At 48.0% G+C, this 20,763-nt stretch overlaps 1 pseudogene; it reads left to right on the forward strand.

The window, feature by feature from the left end:
* Window positions 1–20,189: 20,189 nt before the first annotated feature.
* On the forward strand, window positions 20,190–20,512 carry LOC123646030 (annotated as a pseudogene).
* Window positions 20,513–20,763: the final 251 nt, after the last annotated feature.

Consider the following 20,763-nt stretch of genomic DNA (forward strand, 5'->3'; position numbering starts at 1 on the left):
AAACTAAAAACAAAAAACAAACAACAACAAACAGCACTTTTAGGAGGAATATACTAGAATCCAAACTTTCTTTAAAAAAAACTTAAAAAATATTTTGTTTTTTTTTACCATTCAACATCTCACAAACAGATAGAATCCAAAGTTTCTATAGCTTATCATTCACAATGTCCAGGATACAATCTAAAACTACTTAACATGTAAGAAACAGGAAAACATGATCCATAGTCAGGAGAAAAGATAATCAATAGAGAGTGACCCTAAGATGACCTAGGTGTTGAAATTAGCAAATAAGGGTCTTAAAACAACTGTTATAACTATGCTCAAAAACATAAAGGAAAATATACTTATAATGGATAAAATATAGGAAATATTAGCAGAAAAGTAGAAATTATGAAAAAGAACCAAATAGAAGTTGTATAACTGAAAAAAATATAATATCTGAAATAAAAAATGTACTGTAGGCTTAACTTATTGGAGATGAGAGAGGAGTCAGTAAATTTGAAGATAAATCAATAGGAATTATCCAGTCTGAAGAACAGAGTGTCAGATACCTGAGAGATCAAACCAGAAAGATTAAGTCATGTACTTGGAATACCAGAAGAAGAGAGAGGATGGGGGCAGAAAACATATTTGAAGAAATGATGATTTAAAATGTTCCAAAATTATTTGAAAGGCATAAATATACAGATTCAAGAATCTCAGTAAACATCAAGCCAAATGACTATAAAAACTACTCCAAAGCACATTGTAGTCAAACTGCTGAAAACCAAAGATAAAGGGAAAATTTTAAAAGGAGTAAGAACAACTAACATGTTACATACAAGGAAACAATTATTTTCATTGTTACCACTGAATTCTTATTAGAAACAGTGGAGGCCAGAAGATAGTGGAGAAAAATGCTTAAAGAAAAAATATTCTATCAACTTAGAATATTATACCTAGTGAAAATATCCTTTGAGAATGAAGGTGTAGTAAAGATATGTTCATATTTTTTAAAAGGAGAGAAAATTTATCACAAATAGATTTTTCATTACGTGAAATGCTAAAGGAAATTCCACAGGCTGAAGAGAAATGACACCAGATGAAACATGTATCTTTAGGAAGAAATTAAGAGCTCCATAAATGATAAATATGGAAGTAAACATAAAAGACTATTTTCCCCTTTTGATTTATCCAAGGTACATATGACCATCTTAAGCAAAAATTGTAATATTTTATTGTGGAACTGATAGCATATGTAGATATAATACGTATGATAACTTTAGTATAAACGCTGGAAGAGGAGGGGGTATATGGTCCCACAGGGTTGCAAGGAAATTAAATTTAGAAAGTATCCTCTAATCATTATTATAATCCTTAAAAAATGATAAAAAAAAAATAGTCCCAAATGCAATAGATTAATTAAAATAGAATTCTAAAACTAATTCGATCAACCTAAAAATGGCAGAAAAGGAGAAACAGAGGGGATAAATATAAATCAAGTCATAAAATCTCAGACCTAAATCTAATCATATCAATAATTACATTGGTGTTAATGCACTAAACCCTACGATTTAAAGTCATATTGCCCAAATGGATAAAAAACAAAGCCCATAATATGCATCTAGAGACCCACTTTAAATATAGGTTGAAAATAAATAGATGAAAAAGTTATACCATGCAAAAAGTAAGTATAAGAAAGCTGGAGTGGTTGTATTAACATTAATATCAAATAGACTTCAAGACAAAGAATATTTCCAGAGATAAAAAAGGAGCCTGTCATCATTATATAGTGGTCAAAAGTCATAAATGTGTACGTTCCTAAGAATAGAGTTTCAAAATACATCAAGCAAAAGTTAGTAGAATTAAGGGAAAAAGACAATTCCGCAAACATAGTTGAAGATTTTTACACCTCTCTTTCAGCAATTGATAGAACAATTAGACCCAAAATAAACCAATAACGATGTAGTCTATATGCATTACATCTAACAATTGGAGAGAAGGCATGGTACTTATTAAGTGCCTGGAGTACATTCACCAGCACATATCATACACTAGGCCATAAAGCAAGCCTCAATGCATTTTAAAGAATTAAGATTGCAGAATTTTTTTTATATTTTCTCATTCCAAATGAAAATGACAGAATGTATTTTTAGCCACTAAAGAAATTAAATTGGAAATCAATAAAAATAAGATATTCAGCAATTAAACAATATACTTTGAAATAGTCCATGAGTCAAAGAAGAAAATCCATAGGAAATAATATAATATCTTAAACTTTTTGAAAGAATGAATTATTGAGTCAAAAATAAGCTGAGGGGACTGCGAGTGGTGGCTCACGCCTGTAATCCTAGCACTCTGGGAGGCCGAGGCGGGAGGATTGCTCAAGGTTAGGAGTTCAAGACCAGCCTGAGCAAGAGTGAGACTCTGTCTCTACTAAAAATAGAAAGAAATTATCTGGCCAACTAAAAATATATATAGAAAAAATTAGCCGAGCATGGTGGTGCATGCCTGTAGTCCCAGCTACTCAGGAGGGTGAGGCAGAAGGATTATTTAAGCCCAGGAGTTTGAGGTTGCTGTGAGCTAGGCTGATGCCACGGCACTCTAGCCTGGGCAATAGAGTGAGACTCTGTCTCAAAAAAAAAAAAAAAAAAGAACAGCAGAAGAGAACAGAGGGATGAGTAGGAAAAGAAGAAAGGGAAGATATAAAGCCCAGAGTTCTGAGAGAAAGACAGAAGGAGAGAAAGAGCAGAAGATGGCAGGAGTTCAACCTGGGAATGACAGCACAACCCTGAGCTCAGGTGCCCCATAACGTCCTATTGACCAAATATGGTACCTAGATTCCCTCCGGGCCCAAGTCTCTGACCAACAGCCCATCCTGCCTATTATAATGGTGAAGCCAATATAATGTCAGAGTCACTGATCACATATGAAGGGGAAAGGGTCCCAAGATGGGCAGGAGATCCCAAAGACCCATCTCAGCACGGTCTATCCACTCCCTCCTTCTACAGGGAGAGCATTCCTAGGGGGTCTGTCAGTGAACAGGACTGAGGGACTGAGGGGCTGTGGTGAGAGTCCTGAGCATAGGTACCCAGAGGGAACCAGAAATGATGCTGAGAGTCTCGTGGTGCCCATCATAGAGGTCTGCGTTTGTGTCTGAGGTCTGAGCATCCTGCCCAGGGTCCGGGTGGGAGACGGATGAGATAGTGGTGAGGGGCTGAAGCATGTCCTGAATGTATCCTCACTATCAAGGGATGATGGAGAAGAGGCAGGAGGAAGCTGGCATTCAGCATGGCTAGGTCTGGAAAGACAGATGGAAAAGAAAAGCAGGAGGGAAGGAAGAAGATTAAATCAAAGAATCCAAAGGTGCCTAGGGGCTCAGCCCTGGTCTGGGATGGAATTGACATTCCTAGGGTCTGATCCTTGAATAGACATAAACAAAGGCACATTAAGAGATGTCACAGTGCTGGTGACTGGAGGGGAAGTCCATCTAGATTGAAGCAGGACCACTCTTAAAAGCTATACAGTCACAGACGATGGCAGACACCTGGCAGCATATCAAAGCCAAAGTATAAGTCCAAGGTCTCAACTTTGTGGAGTAGTGTCCAGGGAGCCAGAGTATTGAACAGGAAAAGTGAGGCAGACACTTAGACATCTAACGGAAAGTAACGGTGAAGACTACTAATAAATGAAACACAAGTTCAGGGTTTCAGCAAGATACAACATATGCCTAATGACACCTTAAAAATAAAGAATTAGGATTTTTTAAGGGATAGGCTTGCTTTATCCAGCTGAGAATCAAGTACCCTAAAGGCTAGACTAGAATTGGCAAACGCATAGCAAACATCCTGTGGCTCACTTATGGAAATTAATTAATTAATTTGTCATTAATCAATCTCGTTCTCATAGTTAAACCTATACAAGTTTTTGTAGCTCTCCCTAGTAGAGCACTTTGGGAAGCCACCGCCAGTCAATTATACTTAGCATAAAAGATGAAACCATTCGACACTCTAGGGATATACTATACAATTCTTCCCTGTGGATGTGACCTGCAGGGGTATTTATGAGCTTCCCAGGATAAAAGGCCCCTGTCAGCAGGAGATCATCCTAGAGCACAACTCCCTCAGAACTCTCCTTGGTGCTGAAAATTGGTCTGCATTTCCCTACAGGTCCTGGATCCTGCCATTTCCTGCCCCGCTGGCAACGTTCACATGGATCAAACTTCCTGTAGGAGCCAGAGATGCACCTTGTAAATAAACAGAAACCAGGAATGAAAAAGAACAGTTTGGAAATAAATAATTTTAAAAGAGTTGTGGCAAGCATTGTTATGTGGGAGGCTTTAACAAGACCAGAACCCAGGTAGCTGGGAGTCCATATCAGAGAGGCTGTGGGTGAACATTACAGAATCCTACAAATCACATATGAAATTCAGAAGAAAATCCAAGGTTAGCCACCTAAAGCACACCTAGGACAGACTGATGACAGGGCAGGTCTCAGAGATAGGAAATCAGAACCAAATTCAGGCACTAGGAAAGGCAAGTGAGAAAGAGTCACATGGTACTCTAGACTGAAGGTTTGTGTCTCCCCCAAAATGCATATGTTGAAATCCTAACCCCCAATGTGATGGTATCAGGATGTGAGACTTTTGGTAGGTCATTAGGTCATGAGGGTGGAGCCCTCATGAATGGGATTAGTGCCCTTTTGAAAAAGACTCTGGAGAGCCCCTTACCCCTTCCACCACGTGAGGAAACAGTGAGATGATGCCAGGACACAGGCCCCCACTGGACACCAAATCTTCTGGTGCCTTGATCTTGGGATTCCCAGTCTCCAGAACTGTGAGAAATAAATTTCTGCTGTTTATAAGCCACCTGGTCTATGGTATTCTGTTATGACAGCCCAAACAGACTAAGACACATGGACATTGATGACATTCTAATGGATAGATTTTTGCTGGTTATTTCTTCATGGATACTTCTCAACAGGACATTTTGTCTTATTTTAAAAATAACATATAGTCATTGTAGGAACATTGAGAATCAAACAAAAGTAGAAATCAGGGGAAAGGCATTGCCCAGAATTCAGAGACAATCTCTGTTACCATTTTGGCATATTTCTTTCTGTCTTTTTTCCTTGAATATTCACATAATTGAGATGATACTTTTATATCCTAATTTTTTACTTTATATTAGCATTTTCTCATGTTAAAAATTCTGTATAAAATCATTTGTATGAGTTGCATTACATAGCATAGTGTATGGGTGGACTATAATTTCTTAATCGTACTCTTATTGTGTATCTTTATGTTGCTTCTATTTATTTTTATGAAAATCATAGCAATGGTATACACTTGGCTATACTTGTGTCAATATTTCTGATGATTTTCTTAAACTCCAAGAAATAGCTAAAGGATGTAAACATTTTGAGCTCCTGATGCATCTGGGCCAATTGCCTTTGAGAGACACTGTACCCATTTCTTTCTCCTACAAAGTGGTGTGAGCCAGGTTTATCACTCCTGTGCCAGTGATATTGGGTCGGGTACAGGCTAAACTGCTGCACCAAAGAGATCAGAAAATACAGCTACTCAGACAAGCTGGACATTTCTTTCCTTTTCACATAACAATCTAATGGCAAGAAGCACCGAGTGGAGGAGGCAGTCCCCCCTGAAACAGGCAGGGCCTGCAGCTCCTTATGTCTTCTTCTGCCAACCCCCGTGGAATCGTCTCCAACTCCATGATCAAAGGCACCCCGGTCCTCATTTGATGTCATGCTGCAGGAAAGGAGAGGGAAAGGCGGCAGAGAGCAGGCGATTTTGTTTTGGGCGAGTGAGCTGGGTATTAGTCTCTCCACGCCCACTCTCTGCTCTGCTCTGTGCCTTGGGAGCCAACCTCTAGAGATTTCCTTGCCCTCTGGCTTCCAGAGTGGTTCAGCCAATGGGAGGCACCAGTAAGAGATCAGAGGATGGAGGAAGGAGATCAGGGTATCAAGTTCCCTGGTTCTGTTCTTGCTGGGGGTTGCCTGTGTTCTGTCACTGAAGGCCACAGCTCCTGTTGGGTGGTCCACTCCACGTCTTCTCTCTGGGTTTGTATTTGCTCCCTCTCCTGCCTCTAAAGCCTGTGGCGGTTAATAGCTTCTCCCCACCGTAGCTAGCCCAGGGGTACTGCATCGTGTCTTGTTACTTAGCCTAAACACTGCCTACACTGACTTCTGACACCAACTACCCAGAGTGTGGCCAAACTTCCCAGGTTAAGAGCACGACCCTCCACGCTGCCTTTGCTTTAGATGTCAGCTGCAAGCGTGGGTTTCGCAGACTAGCCTCACTTCTGGCCAGCTGGCTACAAATGCGGGGATTCCCACTACTGCCAATACTTCTAGAATAACTCAGAATTCAGGAGTACATACAATATGTACAATTCACTGTACATATGATTAGCAAGAAAATACAAATCAGAACCAGCCAAAGGAAGAGACACATGCGGCAAGGTAGATAGGTAGATAGAAACACCAAGCTTCTATCACCCTCAGGGACCGGTTACCCTCCAGCACATCAACGTATGGCAAGAGGCATAGTGTTGCCAACCAGGGCAGCTCACCTAAACTACAGTGTCCAGACTTTTTACTGGGGATCCCTTACTTAGGCATGATTGACTAAATCATTGGCCATGTCGTTGAACTCGATCTTTGGCCCCCATCTGTCCCCAGAGGTAGGGCTAATACCACATGACTTAAAGCCTCAACCCTCTAATCACATGGTTGGCCTTTCTGGCATGATCAACGTCCATCCTGCATCACCTCATTAGCATAAACTATCTAGGGGCCATTTGTCACCTAAACCATCCCGTGTGGGCCAATAACAAAGATACCTCCATTACCCAAGAAATTCCAAGGATTTGAAGGTTACTGTCCAGGAACTGGGAACAAAGGCCAGCAAATTCTTTATTAAATACTGCCTACACCTGTGTAAATTATCCCTTTATTTACTTGTTCTCAATTTGCCCAGTTTGAAGGAGCCATCTCTTTCCTGCTGGGACCCCAACTAGCACAAATGAAACCAAAATTAAACACATCACTTTGGCACATTGCACCTCTGAGACTTTAGTCATAGGGACATACCTCCTGCAAAGGAGCATGGGAAATATAGTCTTTATCTGAGCATTTGTTGTCACCTAAAACTCTGTCACTGAACAAGAGAGAATACGTTCGAGGGAATAAATAGCAGCCTGTCACACTATGTGACACACCAACATTTTAAAAATCATTGCCAGTTCGGCCAGGTGTAGTGGCTCGTGCCTGTAATCCTAGCACTATGGGAGGCAGAGGAGGGAGGAGTTCTCGAACTCAGCCCAGGAGTTCGAGACTAGCCTGGGCAACAAAGTGAGACCCCCATCTCTACAAAAAATTAAAAACTTAGCTGGGCGTGGTGGTACACATCTGTAGTCCCAGCTATTGGGGAGGCTGAGGCAGGAGGATCGCTTGAGCCCAAGAGTTTGAGGTTGCAGTGAGCTATGATCGCACCATTGCACTCCAGCCTGGGCAACAGAGCAAGACCTTGTCTCGAAAAAAAAAAAAAAAAAAATCATTGCCAGTTTGATAGGCAAAAGGCGGTATTTTGTCATTTTACTTTGCATCTTTTTGCCTACCAGAAAGGATAAACATCCTTTCATTTTTTTATTGGCCATTTATCTTTATTTTACTGTGATCTATTTTTTCAGGTTTTGGGTCTATTTTTCCATTGACTTTCTAGAGTGTTTTATTGATCAAATGAGCTCTTTTAGGTTTAAAGATAACTCTTTTTTGTCAAAGCAACTTAAAAAAAAACCTAGTTCAAAAGTAAAAAAAAAAAACTAAATATAAAAACCATTTTAAAAGACCAACTCCACTGAGCTTCGTTTTGTAAGACAACGCTCCCCTGGCCACTTACTCCAGGTGGACTCACAAGTGACTCTCCTTGGTCTCTTCCCTCTGGTTTCAGGTCTCCACCTGGCAATTTCATGTGCCATCACCTGGGAGCAGCTAAAGTCAATGTACTGCCATGTTCTCAGGTAAATGACAAGTCCTCTATCTGACATTCCAATCCCCTGTTGATGGGGGCAGGAGACAGGCACTGGATTTGCACCCTGTTTCCCCAAAACAGGAGATTGTCACGATGCTACAGGGCCAGCGAGTGGTGGGCCCTGTTGATGCAGTTGCATCAGCCACTCGCTTCTGGAGGACTCTGGTTAGCCCACGAACAGGCTGAGACTTCACAAAACACCACCCAACATGCCTTAGTTTGGGATTCTCCCAAAACAGAGCCTGAGACAAAGACTTGGGGACCAAAAGTTTAGTCTCGAGGCAATACCAGGAAACTGGAGCCAGGGAGAAGGAGCAACGAGGAAGGAGAGGAGGAAGTGCCAGGGAAGGGGGCGTGACTGGACTGGGTAAAGGACGGTCAGCCTTGCGGGGGACGCCCTAAGGAACTGCACAGAATGCACCTGAGAATTGTGTCTCTGAAGGACAGCAGACAGAGAGAGACGTTTGTCCACTGGCTCCCTCCCCACACCCCCGCTGAGTTGACCACAGGACTATTAACTCCCCTGGACTTTCCAGCTGCCTTGGAAAAACCCTAAGTGTCCGGCCCAGCTGCAGCTGAAGTCAGAGGTGGCTCAGGCTGATACGGTGTGTGCCGAAAATAGCACTGGCTGCGTCGTGTCTTTTTCAATATGTAAATACCTCAACCGCAGGCTAAGAACAATAAACAGGTTGTATTTGGGGTAGGTTCATGCTTTGGTCCAGGACCTCAGAAATACGGGCTGTGGGGAAGGGAGGGCTAAAAGTTGGGCCACACGGGAAGGGATTTCCAGGCGGCACAAAGTGTGTCTAACGCAGATGGGGACGTGGGACGCAGCGTGAGGAAATGGAGCCATTTGGCCGGCAGTAGCCTTGGCTGCAGCTCTCCAGGGTCGGGCAGGGACCTGAAGGGGAGATCACAGAGCCCCCAGCCCAGGGGAGGGGGGGAGGGAAGGGGCATGCCCTGGGAGAGCAAGGCACCCATGGCACATGAAGGTATATGTACGAGGATGGTCATCTTAATGGTGATTATTCTAGCAATTTGAAAAAGTCAGCTGGGGGCTCAAAAGGCACTGATTGTAAATCATGCTATGACCGTTAGAAATGAAGCCAGTGTGCAGGAACAAGGGGAGACAGGACATACAGAATTGCGCTGGGCAAAGTCCAGACTGTGGGAAACTCTGCAGGTCAGTTGCACAGTAGCGTTCCCCAGCAGACCAATTCTAAGGAAAAGAACAGGATGGAGGGGGAACCCGTAGATTAAAAGAATTTAAAAAACATATCAAAAATTTTTAAATAGCCAAGACTAAACTATAGTGTCTAAGTATGTCCTCTTGGATGATAAAACTACAAAGAATTGCAAAGAAGCAATTGGCACAACTATCAGGACAGCGGGTATTTTTGGTGGTGGGGCGGGGAGCCGTGGCCCCTGGGCAGGGCAGGGGGGCCTTCAGGAGCTGGTGAAGTTCTCACTCTTGCACTGAGTGCTCACTGCGTGCAGGCACTGTGCTAAGCCCTTCGTGCATATCGACTCATCTAATTCTCACAGCAACTCCACGAGGCAGGGGCTGGTATAAGCCCCATTTCCCAGATGAGGACACTGAGGCCCAGGGCTGTCCCATCAGTTCTCTGATTCATGATGAATCAGTCGTGAAGACGGGATTCAAACCCAGACAGCCTGGATCCGGAGCCCACGTGCTCCACCCCAGGCCTGGTGACCGAAAAGATGGGTCGGGGCTTGACTGTCACAGGAGCCACTTTAGGAAATTCACTTCATCTTGTGAGTCTGCATTCCTCTGTCTGCACGACAGGGAGGCTGATCTCCTGTGGGGTTGTGGTGGACGCAGTCACGCACACGATGTGCTTCCACTGCAGCTGACAATGAACATCAGCTACCGTTTGGCCGCTGACTGCCCTTCCTGCCTCCGTCTCCTCGCCCATGTACCGACAGGCTGCGCAATCTCCCTAAAATGCCATCTCGATCCTTTAATTACTCCCCAGTTAAAACCTTCCACATCTCCCCAACACTCTCATTGCTCCCAAGATAAGATGCTCTCCGGACCCCAGGATTCCAGGCCTTCCTGACACCCCTTGCCTCTGCACACACCCCTACCTCCTGGAAGGCAATTCTCCACGTGCCTGGCAGGCAGCCTCCAGCTCATACCTCAGGCCCCAAGTTGAAGGTCACCCCCTTGTGGCTCCCCTTCTCTGCCCGGGTAGTTTGGCCAACGCACTCCCCTCCACTCCTGCCTTATAAAGACTTTATTATCACTTGTACCACATCACATGGAGTTATGGTTTCTGTCTCCATATGAGAATATAAGCCCTTTGGGGCTGAGACCATATTGAGGTCAGAAGGCCCAAGTGGTCCTACTCCCAGGGACCCCCTCTAGCCCTGGAGGGGGGCGAGGTGGACAAGGAAGCACGTGCCCAGGGAGGAAGCCCTGGCACCGAGCTCCAGAGTGCCCCTCAGTGGAAGACGCCTTTGGGAGGCATCTGCCCAGCTCACAAAGACCCCTCCTCTCAAAACTGCTTTCCCACCTGGATGCAAACCCTCTTCCCCAACACAGCTGATAAGACTATAGGTGGTGGCCCCAAATGGTCCAGTCTCAGCACAAAATTGGCTGGGCGAGGTGGCTCATGCCTGTAATCCCAGAACTTTTGGAGGCCAAGGTGGGAGGATCTCTTGAGTCAGGAGTTCTAAACCAGCTTGAGCAACTAGTGAGACCCCACCTCTACAAAAAATTAAAAAAAAATTGGCTGGCACAGTGGCTCACATCTGTAGTCCCAGGTACTCAGGAGGCTGAGGCGGGAGGATCACTTGAGCCCAGGAGTTGGAGGCTGCAGTGAGCTATGATGCCACTGCACTCTAGCCTGAGCAATAGAGTGAAATCTTGTCTCAAAAAAACCCAAACAAAACCAAAAAAAAGCTACAAACTCCAGCCATCAGATAGTAATTTTAAAAGAATCCCAGCCTCTACCTGAATTTCAAGAAGAACATTAAAAGGGACCCAGGTTAGCGCTCACAACAGCCCCTCTCCCCAGCTCCTCTCTGCTCCCCCATCTCCTACCCCACAGCTGCCCCCACTTTTCACACGCCAAACGCCGAGCACCTCCTCGGGTTCCCATCTTTCTCCTCCTCCTCCCTCTGCACAGTTCTTCATCCTGGCAAGCTCCCCGGCCTCTCCCCTCCCCTCCTCTCCCCTCTCTGCTCCTGCCTCTATACCATCCTCCCAGTTCATCGCAACTCAACATCTGGGAGTCCCTGGGGGTGGAGGGCAAAGGGTGGGTGGAGGGCGGGTGGGGGTAGGGATGTGCATGACATTGGCACAGGAATAAATACTGTGCCCAACACGTACACAGGGGACCTGGGCCATGAGCATCCAGCACTTCCCTCTATTACCCTCTTACTCCCGACACAAATCTCACGGGTGATTTGCATATCATTACCATATTCATCCTCAGCTCTTGCAGCAATCTGGTGTCACCTCTACAGACTCCAACACACAGAATGACCAGCAGACACCCAAAGGCGTGTACGTACACAAACACATGCACCTGGGCACGCGTGTCCACACACAGACACACCTGTGTGTGCCCTGCCAGAAAAACTTCATTAATGCAGACAAGAGAAGGGCGCTCAGCCCCACGGCTCCCCCGTGTGCTCCTCCATGGCCACTGTCCTCCCCCAGGACCCCCACACCACGGCCTGCCTGCCCGAGCCCCTCCACCCCTCTCCCTCCGGTGCGTTCTTTCCTGTGCCCCTGCTGAGCTCAGCTCGGCCACCAGACTCTGCTGGGACCTCGTTATTTTTACAGTTGCAGGGAACAAACTCTCACAGAGAAGAGATGGCTTTGCTGAGAGGGCGGGTGCCTGATGCCCTGGCCGCTGCCAGCCCAGCTCCCGAGGGGCCAGGGCTCCCGGCCGGGCTGGGCTGGTGGCTCTGGTCAGCCAGGACCAGCCCTGAGGCCTGCCAGAGGGACCTTCCCTGGCAAGCTGGCTCCATACGGCTGCCAACTTTCTCCTTGGGGCTGGGCACACCCTGGGCTCTGCACCTGGAAAGGTCATAGCCCAGCAGCCAGGGAAGGGGATTCTCCGCCGGCGAGGATGTGGGCAGGTCCCTGGGGTCCTCCCTGTTTCACTTCCCCCTGTAGGGCAGGCAGCGCCAGGGCCCTGTTCATCTGTGTGGGTCAGAGGACTTGCAGGCTGGGTCACAGGACAGGGGGCTCCGGGAGGCTGAAGTGGGAGGGGCTGGTCCTGGGAGTCTTTGCATGAGGTTGGGGGGAGACACATGGGGCTTGGGGACAAAAGGAGAGAAGCAGAGTATATCTTATCATGCTGAGGGCTCTTGTTGGGGGCAAAGGCCAGGGAAGATGGCCTCTGTGCCCCTGACCCTCACCGCCAACGCCACCCCACCCACTGCAATCGGTTCAGCCAGAGTGATGTTCTTCCCACCTGCTGACATCTGGCTGGAAAGACTCAGCGTGGACAGCAAGGGTCCTCTTCCAGGGTCCCTCTCTCACTCCCTCTCCTCTCGGCCCACACTCAGCCTCCAGGCCCCTGGGCCTCTGCCAAGGGTTATCGACAAGATTTGGCACCTCTGAATCCTTGTCTGTGCAGGGAGTGTCTCCCAGGAAAGCCAGGGGACTCCTTTCCTGGCATGGGGCCTGGGGAGCGGCCCCCGAGGGCTCCCCCACCATAGCCACCCTCCTGCTGCAGGGCAGGAATGTTGCTGATTTCAGTGCAAATAACTCATCATTTCACTTCCCAGACCAGAAAGCCCCATGTGTGGAGTTAACTCCCATTCTGACGTGGGGCCAGTGCCAGCCAGAACTGGGCGCTGTGTTAATACCCACTGGGCACTATTGTTTCCATCGCAGAGTTAATTAGTCCCTAAGAGCCTCAAGCCAGGGGAGGCTGCTTCGGGTTGGGAGCCCAGAGACTCAGATTTCAAATCTGCACCTGCCAAGGACCTGTCAGTGTGAGCTTCCCTAGACAGAGCCCTTCCCCGCTCCGGGCCTCGGTGTTCCCATCTGCAAAATGAGCAGGTGAACCCGGATGATCTCCAAAGTCCTTCCCAGCAGGCTTGGAGTTTCCATGACATTCTGTGATGCTGACATTCTGTAACAGCCTGCCATGGTCTAGGATGACGTTCTAAGTCAATCCATGACATTTACAGCCATCTACATCATTCTATGATGACATCGGAAGGTGGTCCTTGACATTCGGTGACATTTACAACAATCTACAGCATTCTCTGACATCTTTTGACATTTACAAGAATTCACAACACCCCGTGACATTCTTTGACATTCCAGAGCATTTTACGACATTCCTTGACATTCAACAGCACTCTATGGCATTCTAGCCACGATATTCTATGGCATTCTGTGACATTCTAAATTTATGCCATGTGGGTTTGTCTCTCTTCCAAGGGGTCTCCCTGACATAGCTAGAGAAACCATATCCCACCCCAGGACCCCATCCCCTACACCTCCTCCTGCCCAAGGGGCATGACCCCTTTGTGGTCAGAAGTCCTTGAACTTGAGTCCCTAGAACCATCTGGCCACTCCAGGATCCTGACCTGAGCTTTGGGGTGGGGGTGGGCGATCTCTCCAGCAACAGTGGTCTCCCCAGGTGTTTTGCACCTGAAGAAATCTGTCCACCCTCCCCCACTGCCACTAGAATATTCCAGTTAATGGCTCTTACCTTCGGGATAAAGGGGTTTCCTTGGTGTAATATTGACTTTAAACATACCAGATATTTGAAACATTTTGACTTTCGGAAACAGCAATGTTATATGGTTCAACCTAACAGAACAGAAAGAATGCAGGTTTGGGAGTCAGACAGTCCCAGGCACAAATCCTGGTGCTGCTGTTCGTTAGCTGTGAGACTCGGGGCAGCTTCACCAGGCCTCACTTTCCTCGTGCATAAATGGAGATAATGAATTGTATTGGAGGAGTTGGTGGATTTAACGAAACAGCACAGGCCGAGGATCTGGAATGGAATAAGGAAGCCTCAAAATCTTCCTTCCCCTCTTGCTTTTCCCCCGGAACAGCAGTAAAGCAATTCAGCAGTGAGCGGCACACGCTGAGGAAGAGGACCTAGCTTTGGTCCTGGCCTGGCTTCCTCCCCACTGTGCATCCTTGAGAAAGCGGCTCTGCTCTGTGGACCTCAGCTTACCCATCTGTAAAACGGGGTGGGAGGTGCTCAGGCCAAGGGGAGGACCCCTCTGACTCTGATGGCTGGGGCAGTAGGGTGACAGCACAGGGAACCTGAAGTCTAGTCAGGCGAGCCTTGGGGAGCGTAGTCTCACCACAGTGTGTGAGGACAGGACACCGGACAGTGGCTTAACGTTACAGGGGAGGAACAACAGGTCAGACCTGGTGAAGTGATTCTTTCGAAGCATTGTGAGTTGGTGGACTGAGCTGTAACGCTGCTACTCCACAGAGTTTCAGAACAGCTCCTCAGATCTCTGCTAAGCGGGGAGGCAGGTACCCCACCCGGTGGGCGGTGTCCCGTCCAGCCCTCCAGGCCCCTGAGTGGCAGGAAGGACCCAGGCTGGGCGAAAACCTTAAGAGACGGCACCCCCTGGTGGCCACACTTTGTCATTGCAGCAAGGGCTCCAGCCTGGGGAGTCGGCGTCTCACCGGCTGCCTCCTGCCGGCCTCAGGCAGAGCAGAGCTCGGGAAGAAGGTGACTTAAGCAGGGGCAAGCCCCGGGGACTGAAGGCTGGTAAGGGCCCCTCAGTACCCTCCTGAACAAATATTTATTGAGCACCTACTATGTGCCGGGCAGTGTGTTGGGCCCTCAGAGCCAGCGTTGAACAACACAAGGCCTTGCTTGGTGGGGAGCTCACACAATCCAGGGCTCTCCGGCTGGCTGAGGGCCTACTATGTGCTGGGTTCTGGGCCCCTGCACCCCTACAAGCAACTGTGGAGGTGAGAACTATAATTTCCATTTTACAGGCAAGGAAACTGAGGCCTGAGGCCACACGACTACAAGGGGCAGAGCTGGGACCAGACTTAGATCTGGGTGGTCACATGGGGTCTGTGCAGCAGAAAGCTGCTGCGTGCCAGGCCCGACACTTGCCTCCTCTGGGAAAGGGAATCACTCGGTGCCTGGTGGGTTAAACAAGGTGGGGACGCCCTGCCGCCCTTGCCCTGGGCCAAGACCTCCTTCCAAAGAGTAGGGGATGCTCCCCAGGAAGCAGGTGTCCTGGGGTCCTGGGCATTGTTCTCATTGTCTTGGCCTTCTCTTTGTCTCGGGAGCACGGGGCTCGCTCCTCCCCCAGCGGGGACGGGGCCGGCTGCCTGGAGAGCCTTAGAGCCCTCACAGAGCCGCTCTCGGGGGACTCCCCACCCCAGGGTCTGAGGGAGAGTTTGACACGGATCTAAAAATAGCTGCTGTTTTGTTCCTTTGTTGGAGGGGAGGGGCTGGCAGAGGGGCTCCAGCTCCCCTTAATGACCTGCCCACAAAGAACAAAGCCCTTTCTTTGCGTTTGCTGCGCTTCCTCGCTGAGACGGAGCTAGGGGCGTCCTGAACGGTGGTCCCGCCGGCCGAGAGGGGCACAGGCCCCAGGTTGACTGCCGGGGACACGGTGTGCAGCGAGGGCTCCGCACGTGTCCCGTGACACTGCGCATGATGTCACACTGCTTGGTGCAGCGGATGGAGCATGGGATGGCAAATGACTGTTCGTGGCTGGTCCTGGGCAGGGGACTCTGGGATCGTGAGTGTCTGAGACCAAGGACACTGTGTGGCTGCGTGCGGGTGACACTCTGAGTGACTGTGTGGGTGCCACTGGGCACGACGCATGAGTGTGCCTGTGACACCGTGCAGTGGGACGGGGTGTGAGAAGGTGACACTGTGAGTGTTGGCTGTTCATAGTGAGACTTGCTAATGGGCAGGTGACACTGTTTATATTGGTTTGACATGGGGTGATGGGGCTGATGGTGCAAGTGACACTGTGTGACTGTGACTGTGTTGGTGACACTGGGAGGTGGGACTAACTGTGCAGGTGACATCACACATGGCCCCGGGACCATGTGCAGGTGATCACGACTAACTAAATTTCAGGAAACTGTGGCAGCTCCCATAGCTGTCAGAAACCTGGCGCGGCTCCCGCCGCCCTGCCCTCTGGGCAGCCACGGAGCCCTCCCGCGGGTGGATTCTCTTGCCTTCTGCTCACCTCCTGCTGCCTTCGTCTCTGGGTGTCCCTCTCCTCTGCTCCGTCAGGGCCGGTAGATACGGCCACCCGGCACCAGGAGTAGCAGCTGGGAGAGAAGCTGGCCCAGACATGAAGACGCCACCCCTGCCGAGGGGTGTCCCCGGGAAAGGAGGCAGAGGGGGCTTGGGGGTCGGGGGACCTCAGCTTTGTTTGTAATGTTTGGGCTTGTTTTTAAAAGGGATATGCATGTATTGCATGTGTCCTCTTGGAAAAGAATTGAAACAAATGTGACCAAAAACGTTATTCGCTGTTAATCTAGATGGTTTGATTTTCTGTGATTATATTATTCTTTTGATTTTTCTGAATTTTTAATATCTCAAAATAATTAAACAGAAGCAATACATGTTTGTGATAGAATTTGGTTTTCAAATTTTTTTTTTTTTTTTTAGAGACAGGGTCTCACTCTGTCACCCAGGCTGGAGTGCAGTGGTGCAATCATAGCTCGCTGCAGCCTCCAACTCCTGGGCTCAAGTGATCCTCCTGCCTCAGCCTCCTGAGTAGCTGGGACTACAGGCTCGTGCCACAATGTCTGGCTAATTTTTAAATTTTTTTTCATAGAGATGCGGTCTCAGTCTGCTCCCAGGCTGGTCTCAAACTCCTGGCCTCAAGCGATCCTTCCGCCTCAGTTTCCCACAGTGCTGGGATTACAGGCATTAGCCACCACCTCCGGCCGTGATAGAATTTCTTGTACACAAAAGTTGACATTGACTTTGTGTCAGGTGCTGTGCTCAGTGCTCTAGGTAGATTATCTCACTGAATATTTACCACAGTCCTAGGAAGGAGACCCTCTTGGCATCTCCAGTTTTATAGATGAGGAAGAGGAAACTGAGGGTCAGAGGGGTTTATTAAACTGCCTGCCACACACAGCTAGTATGTGATGGCGTCTAGGGTCCAACCCAGACCCACCTACCCAGCGATAATTTTCACAGGCTTCTAAGATTCTCTCTTTCTCTTTCCCCACTCGATGCTTTTAGCAAAAAAGGTAAAGTAGAAAACCAACAACAACAACAAAAAAAACCAACAGAGTAAACAAAATTGCCAGTAGGCATCACTGTTTTCAGGTGATCATAGATCCTTTTAGACATCCAACTGTTTACATGTGTGTGCGTTTACCTCACAGGATCACAAATGTAATTCACATTACAATGTGGAAATGCAGATAACTGCTGTTTTTTTCATTTCATCTTTCTCTTGAACCCCACAACCACGGGTCAGCAGGAAAAGTCAAACTCTTCCTCCTGTAAGGTCCAAAGTTTGTCCCCTCTAGTCACCAAACTGCCCCTTCCTGCAGTTCCCGGGCTCTCCGGCAGCCGTGTCCCGCTTCCTTCCCAATCGTTGTGCCTGGATGTCTGGGGAGAGCGTGGCTTATGTGACCTTGTGTGGCAGAGGAAGCATGGGAGTCTTAGGCTCAGTCTCCCCGTCTGCCTTCTCTGGCCTGTGGGACCATGTCCCTCTCCCCTGGCTGCCGTGTGCCCTACAGGCTTTCAGACTAAAGTCCGAGGCTGCTGCAATTTCCAAGCTGTGCCCCAAACCTCTCCCATCCTCCATCCAGGCCATAGCCTCTCCCTGCCCCGCGGTCACCCCCTCCTGCCCCTGTGGCCCTGCGGTCGATCTGCTGACCCTTCTCTCAGTTTCTGCACCACACCAAGTGCAGGAAAGCTCAGCGTCCCCCTCTCCTGGCTACCACGGCTACGAAGGGGCTGAGCTCCGTGTCCCATGTATTAGTGAGCTACGCTGCATAGCACATCAACCCAAAATGTAATGGCTTAAAACAGCGATCATCATTTAATACTCTCATGGTTTCTGAATCGGGAATTTGTTGGCAGGGGTGGGGAGGTGGCTGGGAAGTTCTGGCTGAGTTACTGCTGAGATTTCAGCAAGATCTCGGCAGGGTTGCAACGACTCAAGGGTGTGACTGGGGCTGGAGGATCCACTTTCCAGTGGGCTCCCTCATGTCTCCAGCGAGCTGTCAGCTCCTCTCTGTGGGGGCCTCTCCACAGGGCAGCTTGAGCTTCCTCACAGCATGGTGCCTGGGATCCAAGAGTGACTATCCCAAGGAAACCAGGCAGCAGCTACATTGTCCTTATGACTTAGTCTCACGTGACATCACTTCCTCCACATTCTGTAAAGTACAAGGATCCACCCTGATTCAATGCAGGAGAGGACTGCCAAGAACTGTGTAGGGTGTGAGATTTTACCTACCAGTAAGCTAACAAGTTAGCCTGCCACAGCATCACGGATAGAAGACATGAGGCTCCTGGGGCAGGCACAAAGGACAGTTTGGGACTCACAGCAGTAGCAGTAACCAGAGGATGAGCATTTTTTCATCAGGTCCCAAGTCCACATTCCCACAGATCAACATGAAGAGGGCTAGAAACCACCTGCACACACCATGGAGTGTGTTGCAGGAGAGGAACCCGGAGCTTAGGGAGCTCAGATCCTCTCTACTGGGCAGTGAGTGTACCTGCCCTTGGCTGTAGAGGGAGAGGCTACGCCTGCCTTCCAAGCTGTTTGCTGCACAGGCATCCTTGAAAAGACAGTTCAGAACAAAGGGCAGTCATGCCTCGCTTGCAAGTCGTGCCAAAACATGAGAGCTGCCTTAGTCTGCTCTAGCTGCCATAGACCGGGAGGTGTAGACAACAGAAATTTATTTCTCACAGTTCTGGACACTGTAAGTCCAAGATGAAGGTGCCAGCCAGTTTGGTTCCTGGTGAGGGCTCTCTTCCTGGCTTGCAGATTGGCACCTTCTCACTGTGTCCTCACATAGTGGGGAGAGAGAGTGAGCAAGAGAGAGAGAGAGAGAGAGAGAGAGAGAGAGAGAGAGAGAGAGAGATCTTCTTCACCTTATAAGGCCACCAGTCCTGTTGGATTAGGACTCAACCCTTATGACCTCATTTAACCTTTTTTTTTTTTTTGAGACAGAGCCTCACTCTGTCACCCGAGCTAGAGTGCCGTGGCATCAGCCTAGCTCACAGCAACCTCAAACTCCTGGGCTCAAGCAATCCTCCCACCTCAGCCTCCCAGAGTGCTAGGATTACAGGCATGAGCCACCGTGCCCAGCCTCATTTAACCTTAATTACCTCCCAAAAGCCCTAGCTCCAAACAGTCACGTTTGGGATTAGGACTCCAACATATGAGTTTTGCGGAACACAATTCAATCCATACCAAGTTCCATGTAAATTGCATTCACCTATCCAACAAGGTGACCAGTAGGGGTCATCTTGGAGTCTGCCTACCACAGCCCAGGTTTTGCACCTGGGACAAAAATGGGGAGCAGAGCCCATAGCCTCTCTATTGTCACCGATAACACCCCTCCTCCGAGCCAGGCCCCAGGGTGGAAACTGGGGCCTCGTGTTCCACAGTGTCACCGCCTTTCCTGCCTTCTCCCTGCTCCACCTGCAGGGCAGCCTCTCCTCGCATCACACCCTTCTTCCCAGCTCTAGCCGCATGACAAGGATTTACTTGATGAGTAAGAACTACGGAAGTCAACTGTTGTCTGGCCGCCAAATCCTACTTTTGAATGTCAGAAAGTGAAGTTGCCTTTCTCTTTTTATTCCTTCCACAACATTCCTAATTCTCTCAAGGCAGCTGGACGTTCCCTGACCCATTATTGCAGAGATCATGCGCTCGGAAATAAAAACAAAAGAAAAGCACGTTAATAATTTTCAAGATATTAAGCCCATTTACACACAGAGCTTTTTCGGAAACACAAGTGGGATTATCTAATACACGTTATTTTCAGTTCTGCTTTTTATATTAGAAAACATATTATGGATTCTCTGTAGTACGGATGTACTTCATTCTTGTCAATGGTGCTATAGTATTCCAGAGTGTAGATTCACCAAAATGTGCTCAACTGTGTTTCCTCTGAATGACATTTAAGTTGTCTCTGCTGTCCCAGAGCTGACACCGGCTGCCTTGTTCTCCACCCACCAAGATGGCACTCAATCCCTCAGAGCAGCATCTTAGACATGTCGAAAAAGATGTTTTGATCCCTAAAATAATGAGAGAAAAGGCCAGAGAGAGGTGTTCTGAACAAGTTCAAGATTTTAGCAAATGTTTTTAAGAGCTCTGGACTCCTTATGATAGTAAAATGCCACAAAGAAAATTCCGCATTGAAAGAAGGTCTACCTGCTTACTATAATGACCCAGCCTTTTACAAAGAATGCAACATGGGATTCTTGAAGGAAAGGAAAGAATTCAGAAAAACTGGAATTTCTGCCAAGAAAAGGCTAACAGAAGCTTCCCACAAGCATGTAGGCAAATATTCCAGTGACACTCAGGAATTCATGGAAGTCATTCATAGTATAAATCGATGGAAATAAATAAATCAACTTAAATCAGCACTAAAAAAAAGTTGTTTCTAAATATTTTTGCATTACTGATAATGCTTTAGGGAATAACCTTACAGACATATCTTTGCATACCTGTGCTAGTAATTTTGTAAAATACATTTTTTACAAGTGGAATTGCTGGGGTATAGAATATGCATATTTTTGTTTTGATAGATA

This window comes from Lemur catta, chromosome 10 (genome assembly GCF_020740605.2).
Source record: "Lemur catta isolate mLemCat1 chromosome 10, mLemCat1.pri, whole genome shotgun sequence".
Taxonomy (NCBI): Eukaryota; Metazoa; Chordata; class Mammalia; order Primates; family Lemuridae; genus Lemur; species Lemur catta.